This window comes from Heloderma suspectum, chromosome W (assembly GCF_057233095.1).
Source record: "Heloderma suspectum isolate Gila_16-S chromosome W, 16-S_ref, whole genome shotgun sequence".
NCBI classification, from domain to species: Eukaryota; Metazoa; Chordata; class Lepidosauria; order Squamata; family Helodermatidae; genus Heloderma; species Heloderma suspectum.
Genome location: NC_139475.1, coordinates 51114022 through 51133278, shown reverse-complemented (window position 1 = coordinate 51133278; position 19257 = coordinate 51114022).

Genomic DNA, 19257 nt, shown 5'->3' with positions numbered 1-19257 from the left:
TAGATCATTCTATAGGGATGCTCTGGCTTGGAGTCCTGCGTTGAGCAAGGGGTAGGACTAGATGGTCTTGCAGGTCCCTTTCAACTCTATTTTTGATGATTCTATAGGGATGCTCTGACTTGGAGTCCTGCGTTGAGCAGGGGGCTGGACTAGATGGTCTTGCAGCCACCTTCCAACCCTACCTTTTGATGATTCTATAGGGATGCTCTGTCTTGGAGTCCTGCATTGAGCAGGGGGCTAGACTAGATGGTCTTGCAGGCCCCTTCCTACTCTATTTTCGATGATTCTAGAGGGATACTCTGACTTGGAGTCCTGCGTTGAGCAGGGGGTGCCCTGGATGGTCTTGGAGGACCCTTCCAACCCTATTTTCGTTCATTGTATAGGGATGCTCTGACTTGGAGTCCTGCGTTGAGCAGGGGGCTGGAAGATGGTCCTGCAGGCGCCTTCCAACCCTAACTTTTGATAATTCTATAGGGATGCTCTGACTTGGAGTCCTGCGTTGAGCAGGGGGCTGGACTAGATGGTCTTGCAGGCCACTTCCAACCCTACTTTCAGATGATTCCTTAGGGATACTCTGACTTGGAGTCCTGCGTTGAGCAGGGGGTTGGACTAGATGGTCTTGCAGGCCCCTTCCAACCCTATTTTCGATCATTCTATAGGGAAACTCTGACTTGGAGTCCTGCGTTGAGCAGGGGGCTGGACTAGATGGTCTTGCAGGCCACTTCCAACCCTACTTTCAGATGATTCTATAGGGATGCTCTGACTTGGAGTCCTGCGTTGAGCAGGGGGTTGGACTAGATGGTCTTGCAGGTCCCTTCCAACTCTATTTTCGATGATTCTATAGGGATGCTCTGACTTGGAGTCCTGTGTTGAGCAAGGGGCTGGACTAGATGGTCTTGCAGCCGCCTTCCAACACTACCTTTTGATGATTCTATAGGGATGCTCTGTCTTGGAGTCCTGCATTGAGCAGGCGGTTGGACTAGATGGTCTTGCAGGCGCCTTCCAACTCTATTTTCGATGATTCTAGAGGGATACTCTGACTTGGAGTCCTGCGTTGAGCAGGGGCTGCCCTGGATGGTCTTGGAGGACCCTTCCAACCCTATTTTCCATCATTCTATAGGGATGCTCTGACTTGGAGTCCTGCGTTGAGCAGGGGGCTGGAAGATGGTCCTGCAGGCCCCTTCCAACCCTAACTTTTGATAATTCTATAGGGATGCTCTGACTTGGAGTCCTGCGTTGAGCAGGGGGCTTGACTAGATGGTCTTGCAGGACACTTCCAACCCTACTTTCAGATGATTCGATAAGGATGCTCTGACTTGGAGTCCTGCGTTGAGCAGGGGGCTGGATTACATAGTCTTGCAGACCACTTCCAACGCTACTTTCAGATGATTCTATAGGGATACTCTGACTTGGAGTCCTGCGTGAAGCAGGGGGTTGGACTAGATGGCCTTGCAGGCCACTTCCAGCCCTACTTTCAGATGTTTCGATAAGGATGCTCTGACTTGGAGTCCTGCGTTGAGCACGGGGTTGGAATACATGGTCTTGCAGGCGCCTTCCAACCTTTTTTCGATCATTCTATAGGGATGCTCTGACCTGGAGTCCTGCCTGGAGCAGGGGCTTGGACTAGATGGCCTTGCAGGCTCCCCCCAACCCTACTTTCCAATGATTCTATAGGGCTGCTCTGACTTGGAGTCCTGCGTTGAGCACGGGGTTGGAATACATGGTCTTGCAGGCGCCTTCCAACCCTATTTTCGATCATTCTATAGGGATGCTCTGATTTGGAGTCCTGCGTTGAGCAAGGGGTTGGACTAGATGGTCTTGCAGGTTCCTTCCAACTCTATTTTCGATGATTCTATAGGGATGCTCTGACTTGGAGTCCTACGTTGAGGAGGGGGCTGGATTAGATAGTCTTGCAGGCCACTTCCAACCCTACTTTCAGATGATTCCTTAGGGATACTCTGACTTGGAGTCCTGCGTTGAGCAGGGGGTTGGACTAGATGGTCTTGCAGGCCCCTTCCAACCCTATTTTCGATCATTCTATAGGGAAACTCTGACTTGGAGTCCTGCGTTGAGCAGGGGGTTGGACTAGATGGTCTTGCATGCCCCTTCCAACCCTACTTTTTGATTATTCTATAGGGATGCTCTGACTTGGAGTCCTGCGTTGAGCAAGGGGCTGTATTAGATAGTCTTGCAGGCCACTTCCAACCCTACTTTCAGATGATTCGATAAGGATGCTCTGACTTGGAGTCCTGCGTTGAGCACGGGGTTGGAATACATGGTCTTGCAGGTGCCTTCCAACCCTATTTTCGATGATTCTATAGGGATGCTCTGACCTGGAGTCCTGCCTGGAGCAGGGGCTTGGACTAGATAGCCTTGCAGGCCCCCCCAACCCTACTTTCCAATGATTCTATAGGGCTGCTCTGACTTGGAGTCCTGCGTTGAGCACGGGGTTGGAATACATGGTCTTGCAGGCCCCTTCCAACCCTATTTTCAATCATTCTATAGGGATGCTCTGACTTGGAGTACTGCGTTGAGCAGGGGGCTGGAAGATGGTCCTGCAGGCCACTTCCAACCCTAACTTTTGATAATTCTATAGGGATGCTCTGACTTGGAGTCCTGCGTTGCGCAGGGGGTTGGAATACATGGTCTTGCAGGCACCTTCCAACCCTATTTTCCATCATTCTATAGGGATGCTCTGACCTGGAGTCCTTCATTGAGCAGGGGGCTGGACTAGATTGTCTTGCAGACCCCTCCCAACCCTTTTTTCAATCATTCTATAGGGATGCTCTGACTCAGAGTCCTGCATTGAGCAGGGGGTTAGACTAGATGGTCTTGCAGGCCCCTTCCACCCCTATTTTAGATCATTCTATAGGGATGCTCTGACTTGGAGTCCTGCGTTGAGCAGGGGGCTGGACTAGATGGTCTTGCAGCCGCCTTCCAACTCTATTTTCGATGATTCTAGAGGGATACTCTGACTTGGAGTCCTGCGTTGAGCAGGGGGTGCACTGGATGGTCTTGCAGGACCCTTCCAACCCTATTTTCAATCATTCTATAGGGATGCTCTGACTTGGAGTCCTGCGTTGAGCAGGGGGCTGGAAGATGGGACTGCAGGCGCCTTCCAACCCTAACTTTTGATAATTCTATAGGGATGCTCTGACTTGGAGTCCTGCGTTGAGCAGGGAGCTGGACTAGATGGTCTTGCAGGCCACTTCCAACCCTATTTTCGATCATTCTATAGGGATGCTCTGACCTGGAGTCCTGCCTGGAGCACGGGGCTGGACTAGATGGCCTTGCAGGCCCCCTCCAACCCTACTTTACAATGATTCTATAGGGCTGCTCTGACTTGGAGTCCTGCGTTGAGCAGGGGGCTGGAAGATGGTCCTGCAGGCGCCTTCCAACCCTATTTTCAATCATTCTATAGGGATGCTCTGACTTGGAGTCCTGCGTTGAGCAGGGGGCTGGAGTAGATGGCCTTGCAGGCGCCTTCCAACTCTATTTTCGATCTTTCTATAGGGATGCTCTGACTTGGAGTCCTACGTTGAGCAGGGGGCTGGATTAGATGGTCTTGCAGGCCACTTCCAACCCTACTTTCAGATGATTCTATAGGGATGCTCTGACTTGGAGTCCTGCGTTGAGCAGGGGGTTGGACTAGATGGTCTTGCAGGTCCCTTCCAACTCTATTTTCGATGATTCTATAGGGATGCTCTGACTTGGAGTCCTGTGTTGAGCAAGGGGCTGGACTAGATGGTCTTGCAGCCGCCTTCCAACACTACCTTTTGATGATTCTATAGGGATGCTCTGTCTTGGAGTCCTGCATTGAGCAGGGGGTTGGACTAGATGGTCTTGCAGGCGCCTTCCAACTCTATTTTCGATGATTCTAGAGGGATACTCTGACTTGGAGTCCTGCGTTGAGCAGGGGGTGCCCTGGATGGTCTTGGAGGACCCTTCCAACCCTATTTTCCATCATTCTATAGGGATGCTCTGACTTGGAGTCCTGCGTTGAGCAGGGGGCTGGAAGATGGTCCTGCAGGCCCCTTCCAACCCTAACTTTTGATAATTCTATAGGGATGCTCTGACTTGGAGTCCTGCGTTGAGCAGGGGGCTGGACTAGATGGTCTTGCAGCCGCCTTCCAACTCTATTTTCGATGATTCTAGAGGGATACTCTGACTTGGAGTCCTGCGTTGAGCAGGGGGTGCACTGGATGGTCTTGCAGGACCCTTCCAACCCTATTTTCAATCATTCTATAGGGATGCTCTGACTTGGAGTCCTGCGTTGAGCAGGGGGCTGGAAGATGGGACTGCAGGCGCCTTCCAACCCTAACTTTTGATAATTCTATAGGGATGCTCTGACTTGGAGTCCTGCGTTGAGCAGGGAGCTGGACTAGATGGTCTTGCAGGCCACTTCCAACCCTATTTTCGATCATTCTATAGGGATGCTCTGACCTGGAGTCCTGCCTGGAGCACGGGGCTGGACTAGATGGCCTTGCAGGCCCCCTCCAACCCTACTTTACAATGATTCTATAGGGCTGCTCTGACTTGGAGTCCTGCGTTGAGCAGGGGGCTGGAAGATGGTCCTGCAGGCGCCTTCCAACCCTAACTTTTGATAATTATATAGGGATGCTCTGACTTGGAGTCCTGCGTTGAGCAGGGGGCTGGACTAGATGGTCTTGCAGGCCACTTCCAACCCTACTTTCCAATGATTCTATAGGGCTGCTCTGACTTGGAGTCCTGCGTTGAGGACGGGGTTGGAATACAAGGTCTTGCAGGCGCCTTCCAACCCTATTTTCAATCATTCTATAGGGATGCTCTGACTTGGAGTCCTGCTTTGCGCAGGGGGTTGGAATACATGGTCTTGCAGGCGCCTTCCAACCCTATTTTCCATCATTCTATAGGGATGCTCTGACCTGGAGTCCTTCATTGAGCAGGGGGCTGGACTAGATTGTCTTGCAGACCCCTCCCAACCCCATTTTCAATCATTCTATAGGGATGCTCTGACTCGGAGTCCTGCATTGAGCAGGGGGTTAGACTAGATGGTCTTGCAGGCCCCTTCCACCCCTATTTTAGATCATTCTATAGGGATGCTCTGACTTGGAGTCCTGCGTTGAGCAGGGGGCTGGACTAGATGGTCTTGCAGCCGCCTTCCAACTCTATTTTCGATGATTCTAGAGGGATACTCTGACTTGGAGTCCTGCGTTGAGCAGGGGGTGCACTGGATGGTCTTGCAGGACCCTTCCAACCCTATTTTCAATCATTCTATAGGGATGCTCTGACTTGGAGTCCTGCGTTGAGCAGGGGGCTGGAAGATGGTCCTGCAGGCGCCTTCCAACCCTAACTTTTGATAATTCTATAGGGATGCTCTGACTTGGAGTCCTGCGTTGAGCAGGGGGCTGGACTAGATGGTCTTGCAGGCCACTTCCAACCCTATTTTCGATCATTCTATAGGGATGCTCTGACCTGGAGTCCTGCCTGGAGCAGGGGGCTGGACTAGATGGCCTTGCAGGCCCCCTCCAACCCTACTTTCCAATGATTCTATAGGGCTGCTCTGACTTGGAGTCCTGCGTTGAGGACGGGGTTGGAATACAAGGTCTTGCAGGCGCCTTCCAACCCTATTTTCAATCATTCTATAGGGATGCTCTGACTTGGAGTCCTGCGTTGAGCAGGGGGCTGGAGTAGATGGCCTTGCAGGCGCCTTCCAACTCTATTTTCGATCTTTCTATAGGGATGCTCTGACTTGGAGTCCTACGTTGAGCAGGGGGCTGGATTAGATGGTCTTGCAGGCCACTTCCAACCCTACTTTCAGATGATTCTATAGGGATGCTCTGACTTGGAGTCCTGCGTTGAGCAGGGGGTTGGACTAGATGGTCTTGCAGGTCCCTTCCAACTCTATTTTCGATGATTCTATAGGGATGCTCTGACTTGGAGTCCTGTGTTGAGCAAGGGGCTGGACTAGATGGTCTTGCAGCCGCCTTCCAACACTACCTTTTGATGATTCTATAGGGATGCTCTGTCTTGGAGTCCTGCATTGAGCAGGGGGTTGGACTAGATGGTCTTGCAGGCGCCTTCCAACTCTATTTTCGATGATTCTAGAGGGATACTCTGACTTGGAGTCCTGCGTTGAGCAGGGGGTGCCCTGGATGGTCTTGGAGGACCCTTCCAACCCTATTTTCCATCATTCTATAGGGATGCTCTGACTTGGAGTCCTGCGTTGAGCAGGGGGCTGGAAGATGGTCCTGCAGGCCCCTTCCAACCCTAACTTTTGATAATTCTATAGGGATGCTCTGACTTGGAGTCCTGCGTTGAGCAGGGGGCTTGACTAGATGGTCTTGCAGGACACTTCCAACCCTACTTTCAGATGATTCGATAAGGATGCTCTGACTTGGAGTCCTGCGTTGAGCAGGGGGCTGGAAGATGGTCCTGCAGGCCACTTCCAACCCTAACTTTTGATAATTCTATAGGGATGCTCTGACTTGGAGTCCTGCGTTGAGCAGGGGGTTGGAATACATGGTCTTGCAGGCGCCTTCCAACCCTATTTTCCATGATTCTATAGGGATGCTCTGACTTGGAGTCCTGCTTTGAGCAGGGGGCTGGAAGATGGTCCTGCATGCGCCTTCCAACCCTAACTTTTGATAATTCTATAGGGATGCTCTGACTTGGAGTCCTGCGTTGAGCAGGGGGCTGGACTAGATGGTCTTGCAGGCCACTTCCAACCCTACTTTCAGATGATTCGATAAGGATGCTCTGACTTGGAGTCCTGCGTTGAGCACGGGGTTGGAATACATGGTCTTGCAGGCGCCTTCCAACCCTATTTTCGATCATTCTATAGGGAAACTAAGACTTGGAGTCCTGCGTTGAGCAGGGGGCTGGACTAGATCTCTTGCCGGCCCCTTCCAACCCTATTTTCGTTCATTGTATAGGGATGCTCTGACTCGGAGTCCTGTGTTGAGCAAGGGGTTGGACTAGATGGTCTTGCAGGCCCTTCCAACCGTACTTTCAGATGATTCTATACGGATGCTCTTAGAGTCCGGCATTGAGCAGGGGGTTAGACTAGATGGTCTTGCAGGCCCCTTCCACCCCTATTTTAGATCATTCTATAGGGATGCTCTGGCTTGGAGTCCTGCGTTGAGCAAGGGGTAGGACTAGATGGTCTTGCAGGTCCCTTTCAACTCTATTTTTGATGATTCTATAGGGATGCTCTGACTTGGAGTCCTGCGTTGAGCAGGGGGCTGGACTAGATGGTCTTGCAGCCACCTTCCAACCCTACCTTTTGATGATTCTATAGGGATGCTCTGTCTTGGAGTCCTGCATTGAGCAGGGGGCTAGACTAGATGGTCTTGCAGGCCCCTTCCTACTCTATTTTCGATGATTCTAGAGGGATACTCTGACTTGGAGTCCTGCGTTGAGCAGGGGGTGCCCTGGATGGTCTTGGAGGACCCTTCCAACCCTATTTTCGTTCATTGTATAGGGATGCTCTGACTTGGAGTCCTGCGTTGAGCAGGGGGCTGGAAGATGGTCCTGCAGGCGCCTTCCAACCCTAACTTTTGATAATTCTATAGGGATGCTCTGACTTGGAGTCCTGCGTTGAGCAGGGGGCTGGACTAGATGGTCTTGCAGGCCACTTCCAACCCTACTTTCAGATGATTCCTTAGGGATACTCTGACTTGGAGTCCTGCGTTGAGCAGGGGGTTGGACTAGATGGTCTTGCAGGCCCCTTCCAACCGTATTTTCGATCATTCTATAGGGAAACTCTGACTTGGAGTCCTGCGTTGAGCAGGGGGCTGGACTAGATGGTCTTGCAGGCCACTTCCAACCCTACTTTCAGATGATTCTATAGGGATGCTCTGACTTGGAGTCCTGCGTTGAGCAGGGGGTTGGACTAGATGGTCTTGCAGGTCCCTTCCAACTCTATTTTCGATGATTCTATAGGGATGCTCTGACTTGGAGTCCTGTGTTGAGCAAGGGGCTGGACTAGATGGTCTTGCAGCCGCCTTCCAACACTACCTTTTGATGATTCTATAGGGATGCTCTGTCTTGGAGTCCTGCATTGAGCAGGCGGTTGGACTAGATGGTCTTGCAGGCGCCTTCCAACTCTATTTTCGATGATTCTAGAGGGATACTCTGACTTGGAGTCCTGCGTTGAGCAGGGGCTGCCCTGGATGGTCTTGGAGGACCCTTCCAACCCTATTTTCCATCATTCTATAGGGATGCTCTGACTTGGAGTCCTGCGTTGAGCAGGGGGCTGGAAGATGGTCCTGCAGGCCCCTTCCAACCCTAACTTTTGATAATTCTATAGGGATGCTCTGACTTGGAGTCCTGCGTTGAGCAGGGGGCTTGACTAGATGGTCTTGCAGGACACTTCCAACCCTACTTTCAGATGATTCGATAAGGATGCTCTGACTTGGAGTCCTGCGTTGAGCAGGGGGCTGGATTACATAGTCTTGCAGACCACTTCCAACGCTACTTTCAGATGATTCTATAGGGATACTCTGACTTGGAGTCCTGCGTGAAGCAGGGGGTTGGACTAGATGGCCTTGCAGGCCACTTCCAGCCCTACTTTCAGATGTTTCGATAAGGATGCTCTGACTTGGAGTCCTGCGTTGAGCACGGGGTTGGAATACATGGTCTTGCAGGCGCCTTCCAACCTTTTTTCGATCATTCTATAGGGATGCTCTGACCTGGAGTCCTGCCTGGAGCAGGGGCTTGGACTAGATGGCCTTGCAGGCTCCCCCCAACCCTACTTTCCAATGATTCTATAGGGCTGCTCTGACTTGGAGTCCTGCGTTGAGCACGGGGTTGGAATACATGGTCTTGCAGGCGCCTTCCAACCCTATTTTCGATCATTCTATAGGGATGCTCTGATTTGGAGTCCTGCGTTGAGCAAGGGGTTGGACTAGATGGTCTTGCAGGTTCCTTCCAACTCTATTTTCGATGATTCTATAGGGATGCTCTGACTTGGAGTCCTACGTTGAGGAGGGGGCTGGATTAGATAGTCTTGCAGGCCACTTCCAACCCTACTTTCAGATGATTCCTTAGGGATACTCTGACTTGGAGTCCTGCGTTGAGCAGGGGGTTGGACTAGATGGTCTTGCAGGCCCCTTCCAACCCTATTTTCGATCATTCTATAGGGAAACTCTGACTTGGAGTCCTGCGTTGAGCAGGGGGTTGGACTAGATGGTCTTGCATGCCCCTTCCAACCCTACTTTTTGATTATTCTATAGGGATGCTCTGACTTGGAGTCCTGCGTTGAGCAAGGGGCTGTATTAGATAGTCTTGCAGGCCACTTCCAACCCTACTTTCAGATGATTCGATAAGGATGCTCTGACTTGGAGTCCTGCGTTGAGCACGGGGTTGGAATACATGGTCTTGCAGGTGCCTTCCAACCCTATTTTCGATGATTCTATAGGGATGCTCTGACCTGGAGTCCTGCCTGGAGCAGGGGCTTGGACTAGATAGCCTTGCAGGCCCCCCCAACCCTACTTTCCAATGATTCTATAGGGCTGCTCTGACTTGGAGTCCTGCGTTGAGCACGGGGTTGGAATACATGGTCTTGCAGGCCCCTTCCAACCCTATTTTCAATCATTCTATAGGGATGCTCTGACTTGGAGTACTGCGTTGAGCAGGGGGCTGGAAGATGGTCCTGCAGGCCACTTCCAACCCTAACTTTTGATAATTCTATAGGGATGCTCTGACTTGGAGTCCTGCGTTGCGCAGGGGGTTGGAATACATGGTCTTGCAGGCACCTTCCAACCCTATTTTCCATCATTCTATAGGGATGCTCTGACCTGGAGTCCTTCATTGAGCAGGGGGCTGGACTAGATTGTCTTGCAGACCCCTCCCAACCCTATTTTCAATCATTCTATAGGGATGCTCTGACTCAGAGTCCTGCATTGAGCAGGGGGTTAGACTAGATGGTCTTGCAGGCCCCTTCCACCCCTATTTTAGATCATTCTATAGGGATGCTCTGACTTGGAGTCCTGCGTTGAGCAGGGGGCTGGACTAGATGGTCTTGCAGCCGCCTTCCAACTCTATTTTCGATGATTCTAGAGGGATACTCTGACTTGGAGTCCTGCGTTGAGCAGGGGGTGCACTGGATGGTCTTGCAGGACCCTTCCAACCCTATTTTCAATCATTCTATAGGGATGCTCTGACTTGGAGTCCTGCGTTGAGCAGGGGGCTGGAAGATGGGACTGCAGGCGCCTTCCAACCCTAACTTTTGATAATTCTATAGGGATGCTCTGACTTGGAGTCCTGCGTTGAGCAGGGAGCTGGACTAGATGGTCTTGCAGGCCACTTCCAACCCTATTTTCGATCATTCTATAGGGATGCTCTGACCTGGAGTCCTGCCTGGAGCAGGGGGCTGGACTAGATGGCCTTGCAGGCCCCCTCCAACCCTACTTTACAATGATTCTATAGGGCTGCTCTGACTTGGAGTCCTGCGTTGAGCAGGGGGCTGGAAGATGGTCCTGCAGGCGCCTTCCAACCCTATTTTCAATCATTCTATAGGGATGCTCTGACTTGGAGTCCTGCGTTGAGCAGGGGGCTGGAGTAGATGGCCTTGCAGGCGCCTTCCAACTCTATTTTCGATCTTTCTATAGGGATGCTCTGACTTGGAGTCCTACGTTGAGCAGGGGGCTGGATTAGATGGTCTTGCAGGCCACTTCCAACCCTACTTTCAGATGATTCTATAGGGATGCTCTGACTTGGAGTCCTGCGTTGAGCAGGGGGTTGGACTAGATGGTCTTGCAGGTCCCTTCCAACTCTATTTTCGATGATTCTATAGGGATGCTCTGACTTGGAGTCCTGTGTTGAGCAAGGGGCTGGACTAGATGGTCTTGCAGCCGCCTTCCAACACTACCTTTTGATGATTCTATAGGGATGCTCTGTCTTGGAGTCCTGCATTGAGCAGGGGGTTGGACTAGATGGTCTTGCAGGCGCCTTCCAACTCTATTTTCGATGATTCTAGAGGGATACTCTGACTTGGAGTCCTGCGTTGAGCAGGGGGTGCCCTGGATGGTCTTGGAGGACCCTTCCAACCCTATTTTCCATCATTCTATAGGGATGCTCTGACTTGGAGTCCTGCGTTGAGCAGGGGGCTGGAAGATGGTCCTGCAGGCCCCTTCCAACCCTAACTTTTGATAATTCTATAGGGATGCTCTGACTTGGAGTCCTGCGTTGAGCAGGGGGCTGGACTAGATGGTCTTGCAGCCGCCTTCCAACTCTATTTTCGATGATTCTAGAGGGATACTCTGACTTGGAGTCCTGCGTTGAGCAGGGGGTGCACTGGATGGTCTTGCAGGACCCTTCCAACCCTATTTTCAATCATTCTATAGGGATGCTCTGACTTGGAGTCCTGCGTTGAGCAGGGGGCTGGAAGATGGGACTGCAGGCGCCTTCCAACCCTAACTTTTGATAATTCTATAGGGATGCTCTGACTTGGAGTCCTGCGTTGAGCAGGGAGCTGGACTAGATGGTCTTGCAGGCCACTTCCAACCCTATTTTCGATCATTCTATAGGGATGCTCTGACCTGGAGTCCTGCCTGGAGCACGGGGCTGGACTAGATGGCCTTGCAGGCCCCCTCCAACCCTACTTTACAATGATTCTATAGGGCTGCTCTGACTTGGAGTCCTGCGTTGAGCAGGGGGCTGGAAGATGGTCCTGCAGGCGCCTTCCAACCCTAACTTTTGATAATTATATAGGGATGCTCTGACTTGGAGTCCTGCGTTGAGCAGGGGGCTGGACTAGATGGTCTTGCAGGCCACTTCCAACCCTACTTTCCAATGATTCTATAGGGCTGCTCTGACTTGGAGTCCTGCGTTGAGGACGGGGTTGGAATACAAGGTCTTGCAGGCGCCTTCCAACCCTATTTTCAATCATTCTATAGGGATGCTCTGACTTGGAGTCCTGCGTTGAGCAGGGGGCTGGACTAGATGGCCTTGCAGGCGCCTTCCAACTCTATTTTCGATCTTTCTATAGGGATGCTCTGACTTGGAGTCCTACGTTGAGCAGGGGGCTGGATTAGATGGTCTTGCAGGCCACTTCCAACCCTACTTTCAGATGATTCTATAGGGATGCTCTGACTTGGAGTCCTGCGTTGAGCAGGGGGTTGGACTAGATGGTCTTGCAGGTCCCTTCCAACTCTATTTTCGATGATTCTATAGGGATGCTCTGACTTGGAGTCCTGTGTTGAGCAAGGGGCTGGACTAGATGGTCTTGCAGCCGCCTTCCAACACTACCTTTTGATGATTCTATAGGGATGCTCTGTCTTGGAGTCCTGCATTGAGCAGGGGGTTGGACTAGATGGTCTTGCAGGCGCCTTCCAACTCTATTTTCGATGATTCTAGAGGGATACTCTGACTTGGAGTCCTGCGTTGAGCAGGGGCTGCCCTGGATGGTCTTGGAGGACCCTTCCAACCCTATTTTCCATCATTCTATAGGGATGCTCTGACTTGGAGTCCTGCGTTGAGCAGGGGGCTGGAAGATGGTCCTGCAGGCCCCTTCCAACCCTAACTTTTGATAATTCTATAGGGATGCTCTGACTTGGAGTCCTGCGTTGAGCAGGGGGCTTGACTAGATGGTCTTGCAGGACACTTCCAACCCTACTTTCAGATGATTCGATAAGGATGCTCTGACTTGGAGTCCTGCGTTGAGCAGGGGGCTGGATTACATAGTCTTGCAGACCACTTCCAACCCTACTTTCAGATGATTCTATAGGGATACTCTGACTTGGAGTCCTGCGTGAAGCAGGGGGTTGGACTAGATGGCCTTGCAGGCCACTTCCAGCCCTACTTTCAGATGTTTCGATAAGGATGCTCTGACTTGGAGTCCTGCGTTGAGCACGGGGTTGGAATACATGGTCTTGCAGGCGCCTTCCAACCTTTTTTCGATCATTCTATAGGGATGCTCTGACCTGGAGTCCTGCCTGGAGCAGGGGCTTGGACTAGATGGCCTTGCAGGCTCCCCCCAACCCTACTTTCCAATGATTCTATAGGGCTGCTCTGACTTGGAGTCCTGCGTTGAGCACGGGGTTGGAATACATGGTCTTGCAGGCGCCTTCCAACCCTATTTTCGATCATTTTATAGGGATGCTCTGATTTGGAGTCCTGCGTTGAGCAAGGGGTTGGACTAGATGGTCTTGCAGGTTCCTTCCAACTCTATTTTCTATGATTCTATAGGGATGCTCTGACTTGGAGTCCTACGTTGAGGAGGGGGCTGGATTAGATAGTCTTGCAGGCCACTTCCAACCCTACTTTCAGATGATTCCTTAGGGATACTCTGACTTGGAGTCCTGCGTTGAGCAGGGGGTTGGACTAGATGGTCTTGCAGGCCCCTTCCAACCCTATTTTCGATCATTCTATAGGGAAACTCTGACTTGGAGTCCTGCGTTGAGCAGGGGGTTGGACTAGATGGTCTTGCATGCCCCTTCCAACCCTACTTTTTGATTATTCTATAGGGATGCTCTGACTTGGAGTCCTGCGTTGAGCAAGGGGCTGTATTAGATAGTCTTGCAGGCCACTTCCAACCCTACTTTCAGATGATTCGATAAGGATGCTCTGACTTGGAGTCCTGCGTTGAGCACGGGGTTGGAATACATGGTCTTGCAGGTGCCTTCCAACCCTATTTTCGATGATTCTATAGGGATGCTCTGACCTGGAGTCCTGCCTGGAGCAGGGGCTTGGACTAGATAGCCTTGCAGGCCCCCCCAACCCTACTTTCCAATGATTCTATAGGGCTGCTCTGACTTGGAGTCCTGCGTTGAGCACGGGGTTGGAATACATGGTCTTGCAGGCCCCTTCCAACCCTATTTTCAATCATTCTATAGGGATGCTCTGACTTGGAGTACTGCGTTGAGCAGGGGGCTGGAAGATGGTCCTGCAGGCCACTTCCAACCCTAACTTTTGATAATTCTATAGGGATGCTCTGACTTGGAGTCCTGCGTTGCGCAGGGGGTTGGAATATATGGTCTTGCAGGCACCTTCCAACCCTATTTTCCATCATTCTATAGGGATGCTCTGACCTGGAGTCCTTCATTGAGCAGGGGGCTGGACTAGATTCTCTTGCAGACCCCTCCCAACCCTATTTTCAATCATTCTATAGGGATGCTCTGACTCAGAGTCCTGCATTGAGCAGGGGGTTAGACTAGATGGTCTTGCAGGCCCCTTCCACCCCTATTTTAGATCATTCTATAGGGATGCTCTGACTTGGAGTCCTGCGTTGAGCAGGGGGCTGGACTAGATGGTCTTGCAGCCGCCTTCCAACTCTATTTTCGATGATTCTAGAGGGATACTCTGACTTGGAGTCCTGCGTTGAGCAGGGGGTGCACTGGATGGTCTTGCAGGACCCTTCCAACCCTATTTTCAATCATTCTATAGGGATGCTCTGACTTGGAGTCCTGCGTTGAGCAGGGGGCTGGAAGATGGGACTGCAGGCGCCTTCCAACCCTAACTTTTGATAATTCTATAGGGATGCTCTGACTTGGAGTCCTGCGTTGAGCAGGGAGCTGGACTAGATGGTCTTGCAGGCCACTTCCAACCCTATTTTCGATCATTCTATAGGGATGCTCTGACCTGGAGTCCTGCCTGGAGCACGGGGCTGGACTAGATGGCCTTGCAGGCCCCCTCCAACCCTACTTTACAATGATTCTATAGGGCTGCTCTGACTTGGAGTCCTGCGTTGAGCAGGGGGCTGGAAGATGGTCCTGCAGGCGCCTTCCAACCCTAACTTTTGATAATTATATAGGGATGCTCTGACTTGGAGTCCTGCGTTGAGCAGGGGGCTGGACTAGATGGTCTTGCAGGCCACTTCCAACCCTACTTTCAGATGATTCGATAAGGATGCTCTGACTTGGAGTCCTGCGTTGAGCACGGGGTTGGAATACATGGTCTTCAGGCGCCGTCCAACCCTATTTTCGATCATTCTATAGGGATGCTCTGACTTGGAGTCCTGCGTTGAGCAGGGGGCTGGACTAGATGGCCTTGCAGGCGCCTTCCAACTCTATTTTCGATCTTTCTATAGGGATGCTCTGACTTGGAGTCCTGCGTTGCGCAGGGGGTTGGAATACATGGTCTTGCAGGCGCCTTCCAACCCTATTTTCCATCATTCTATAGGGATGCTCTGACCTGGAGTCCTTCATTGAGCAGGGGGCTGGACTAGATTGTCTTGCAGACCCCTCCCAACCCCATTTTCAATCATTCTATAGGGATGCTCTGACTCGGAGTCCTGCATTGAGCAGGGGGTTAGACTAGATGGTCTTGCAGGCCCCTTCCACCCCTATTTTAGATCATTCTATAGGGATGCTCTGACTTGGAGTCCTGCGTTGAGCAGGGGGCTGGACTAGATGGTCTTGCAGCCGCCTTCCAACTCTATTTTCGATGATTCTAGAGGGATACTCTGACTTGGAGTCCTGCGTTGAGCAGGGGGTGCACTGGATGGTCTTGCAGGACCCTTCCAACCCTATTTTCAATCATTCTATAGGGATGCTCTGACTTGGAGTCCTGCGTTGAGCAGGGGGCTGGAAGATGGTCCTGCAGGCGCCTTCCAACCCTAACTTTTGATAATTCTATAGGGATGCTCTGACTTGGAGTCCTGCGTTGAGCAGGGGGCTGGACTAGATGGTCTTGCAGGCCACTTCCAACCCTATTTTCGATCATTCTATAGGGATGCTCTGACCTGGAGTCCTGCCTGGAGCAGGGGGCTGGACTAGATGGCCTTGCAGGCCCCCTCCAACCCTACTTTCCAATGATTCTATAGGGCTGCTCTGACTTGGAGTCCTGCGTTGAGGACGGGGTTGGAATACAAGGTCTTGCAGGCGCCTTCCAACCCTATTTTCAATCATTCTATAGGGATGCTCTGACTTGGAGTCCTGCGTTGAGCAGGGGGCTGGAGTAGATGGCCTTGCAGGCGCCTTCCAACTCTATTTTCGATCTTTCTATAGGGATGCTCTGACTTGGAGTCCTACGTTGAGCAGGGGGCTGGATTAGATGGTCTTGCAGGCCACTTCCAACCCTACTTTCAGATGATTCTATAGGGATGCTCTGACTTGGAGTCCTGCGTTGAGCAGGGGGTTGGACTAGATGGTCTTGCAGGTCCCTTCCAACTCTATTTTCGATGATTCTATAGGGATGCTCTGACTTGGAGTCCTGTGTTGAGCAAGGGGCTGGACTAGATGGTCTTGCAGCCGCCTTCCAACACTACCTTTTGATGATTCTATAGGGATGCTCTGTCTTGGAGTCCTGCATTGAGCAGGGGGTTGGACTAGATGGTCTTGCAGGCGCCTTCCAACTCTATTTTCGATGATTCTAGAGGGATACTCTGACTTGGAGTCCTGCGTTGAGCAGGGGGTGCCCTGGATGGTCTTGGAGGACCCTTCCAACCCTATTTTCCATCATTCTATAGGGATGCTCTGACTTGGAGTCCTGCGTTGAGCAGGGGGCTGGAAGATGGTCCTGCAGGCCCCTTCCAACCCTAACTTTTGATAATTCTATAGGGATGCTCTGACTTGGAGTCCTGCGTTGAGCAGGGGGCTTGACTAGATGGTCTTGCAGGACACTTCCAACCCTACTTTCAGATGATTCGATAAGGATGCTCTGACTTGGAGTCCTGCGTTGAGCAGGGGGCTGGAAGATGGTCCTGCAGGCCACTTCCAACCCTAACTTTTGATAATTCTATAGGGATGCTCTGACTTGGAGTCCTGCGTTGAGCAGGGGGTTGGAATACATGGTCTTGCAGGCGCCTTCCAACCCTATTTTCCATGATTCTATAGGGATGCTCTGACTTGGAGTCCTGCTTTGAGCAGGGGGCTGGAAGATGGTCCTGCAGGCGCCTTCCAACCCTAACTTTTGATAATTCTATAGGGATGCTCTGACTTGGAGTCCTGCGTTTAGCAGGGGGCTGGACTAGATGGTCTTGCAGGCCACTTCCAACCCTACTTTCAGATGATTCGATAAGGATGCTCTGACTTGGAGTCCTGCGTTGAGCACGGGGTTGGAATACATGGTCTTGCAGGCGCCTTCCAACCCTATTTTCGATCATTCTATAGGGAAACTAAGACTTGGAGTCCTGCGTTGAGCAGGGGGCTGGACTAGATCTCTTGCCGGCCCCTTCCAACCCTATTTTCGTTCATTGTATAGGGATGCTCTGACTCGGAGTCCTGTGTTGAGCAAGGGGTTGGACTAGATGGTCTTGCAGGCCCTTCCAACCGTACTTTCAGATGATTCTATACGGATGCTCTTAGAGTCCGGCATTGAGCAGGGGGTTAGACTAGATGGTCTTGCAGGCCCCTTCCACCCCTATTTTAGATCATTCTATAGGGATGCTCTGGCTTGGAGTCCTGCGTTGAGCAAGGGGTAGGACTAGATGGTCTTGCAGGTCCCTTTCAACTCTATTTTTGATGATTCTATAGGGATGCTCTGACTTGGAGTCCTGCGTTGAGCAGGGGGCTGGACTAGATGGTCTTGCAGCCACCTTCCAACCCTACCTTTTGATGATTCTATAGGGATGCTCTGTCTTGGAGTCCTGCATTGAGCAGGGGGCTAGACTAGATGGTCTTGCAGGCCCCTTCCTACTCTATTTTCGATGATTCTAGAGGGATACTCTGACTTGGAGTCCTGCGTTGAGCAGGGGGTGCCCTGGATGGTCTTGGAGGACCCTTCCAACCCTATTTTCGTTCATTGTATAGGGATGCTCTGACTTGGAGTCCTGCGTTGAGCAGGGGGCTGGAAGATGGTCCTGCAGGCGCCTTCCAACCCTAACTTTTGATTACTCTATAGGGATGCTCTGACTTGGAGTCCTGCGTTGAGCAGGGGGCTGGACTAGATGGTCTTGCAGGCCACTTCCAACCCTACTTTCAGATGATTCCTTAGGGATACTCTGACTTGGAGTCCTGCGTTGAGCAGGGGGTTGGACTAGATGGTCTTGCAGGCCCCTTCCAACCCTATTTTCGATCATTCTATAGGGAAACTCTGACTTGGAGTCCTGCGTTGAGCAGGGGGCTGGACTAGATGGTCTTGCAGGCCACTTCCAACCCTACTTTCAGATGATTCTATAGGGATGCTCTGACTTGGAGTCCTGCGTTGAGCAGGGGGTTGGACTAGATGGTCTTGCAGGTCCCTTCCAACTCTATTTTCGATGATTCTATAGGGATGCTCTGACTTGGAGTCCTGTGTTGAGCAAGGGGCTGGACTAGATGGTCTTGCAGCCGCCTTCCAACACTACCTTTTGATGATTCTATAGGGATGCTCTGTCTTGGAGTCCTGCATTGAGCAGGGGGTTGGACTAGATGGTCTTGCAGGCGCCTTCCAACTCTATTTTCGATGATTCTAGAGGGATACTCTGACTTGGAGTCCTGCGTTGAGCAGGGGCTGCCCTGGATGGTCTTGGAGGACCCTTCCAACCCTATTTTCCATCATTCTATAGGGATGCTCTGACTTGGAGTCCTGCGTTGAGCAGGGGGCTGGAAGATGGTCCTGCAGGCCCCTTCCAACCCTAACTTTTGATAATTCTATAGGGATGCTCTGACTTGGAGTCCTGCGTTGAGCAGGGGGCTTGACTAGATGGTCTTGCAGGACACTTCCAACCCTATTTTCAGATGATTCGATAAGGATGCTCTGACTTGGAGTCCTGCGTTGAGCAGGGGGCTGGATTACATAGTCTTGCAGACCACTTCCAACCCTACTTTCAGATGATTCTATAGGGATACTCTGACTTGGAGTCCTGCGTGAAGCAGGGGGTTGGACTAGATGGCCTTGCAGGCCACTTCCAGCCCTACTTTCAGATGTTTCGATAAGGATGCTCTGACTTGGAGTCCTGCGTTGAGCACGGGGTTGGAATACATGGTCTTGCAGGCGCCTTCCAACCTTTTTTCGATCATTCTATAGGGATGCTCTGACCTGGAGTCCTGCCTGGAGCAGGGGCTTGGACTAGATGGCCTTGCAGGCTCCCCCCAACCCTACTTTCCAATGATTCTATAGGGCTGCTCTGACTTGGAGTCCTGCGTTGAGCACGGGGTTGGAATACATGGTCTTGCAGGCGCCTTCCAACCCTATTTTCGATCATTCTATAGGGATGCTCTGATTTGGAGTCCTGCGTTGAGCAAGGGGTTGGACTAGATGGTCTTGCAGGTTCCTTCCAACTCTATTTTCGATGATTCTATAGGGATGCTCTGACTTGGAGTCCTACGTTGAGGAGGGGGCTGGATTAGATAGTCTTGCAGGCCACTTCCAACCCTACTTTCAGATGATTCCTTAGGGATACTCTGACTTGGA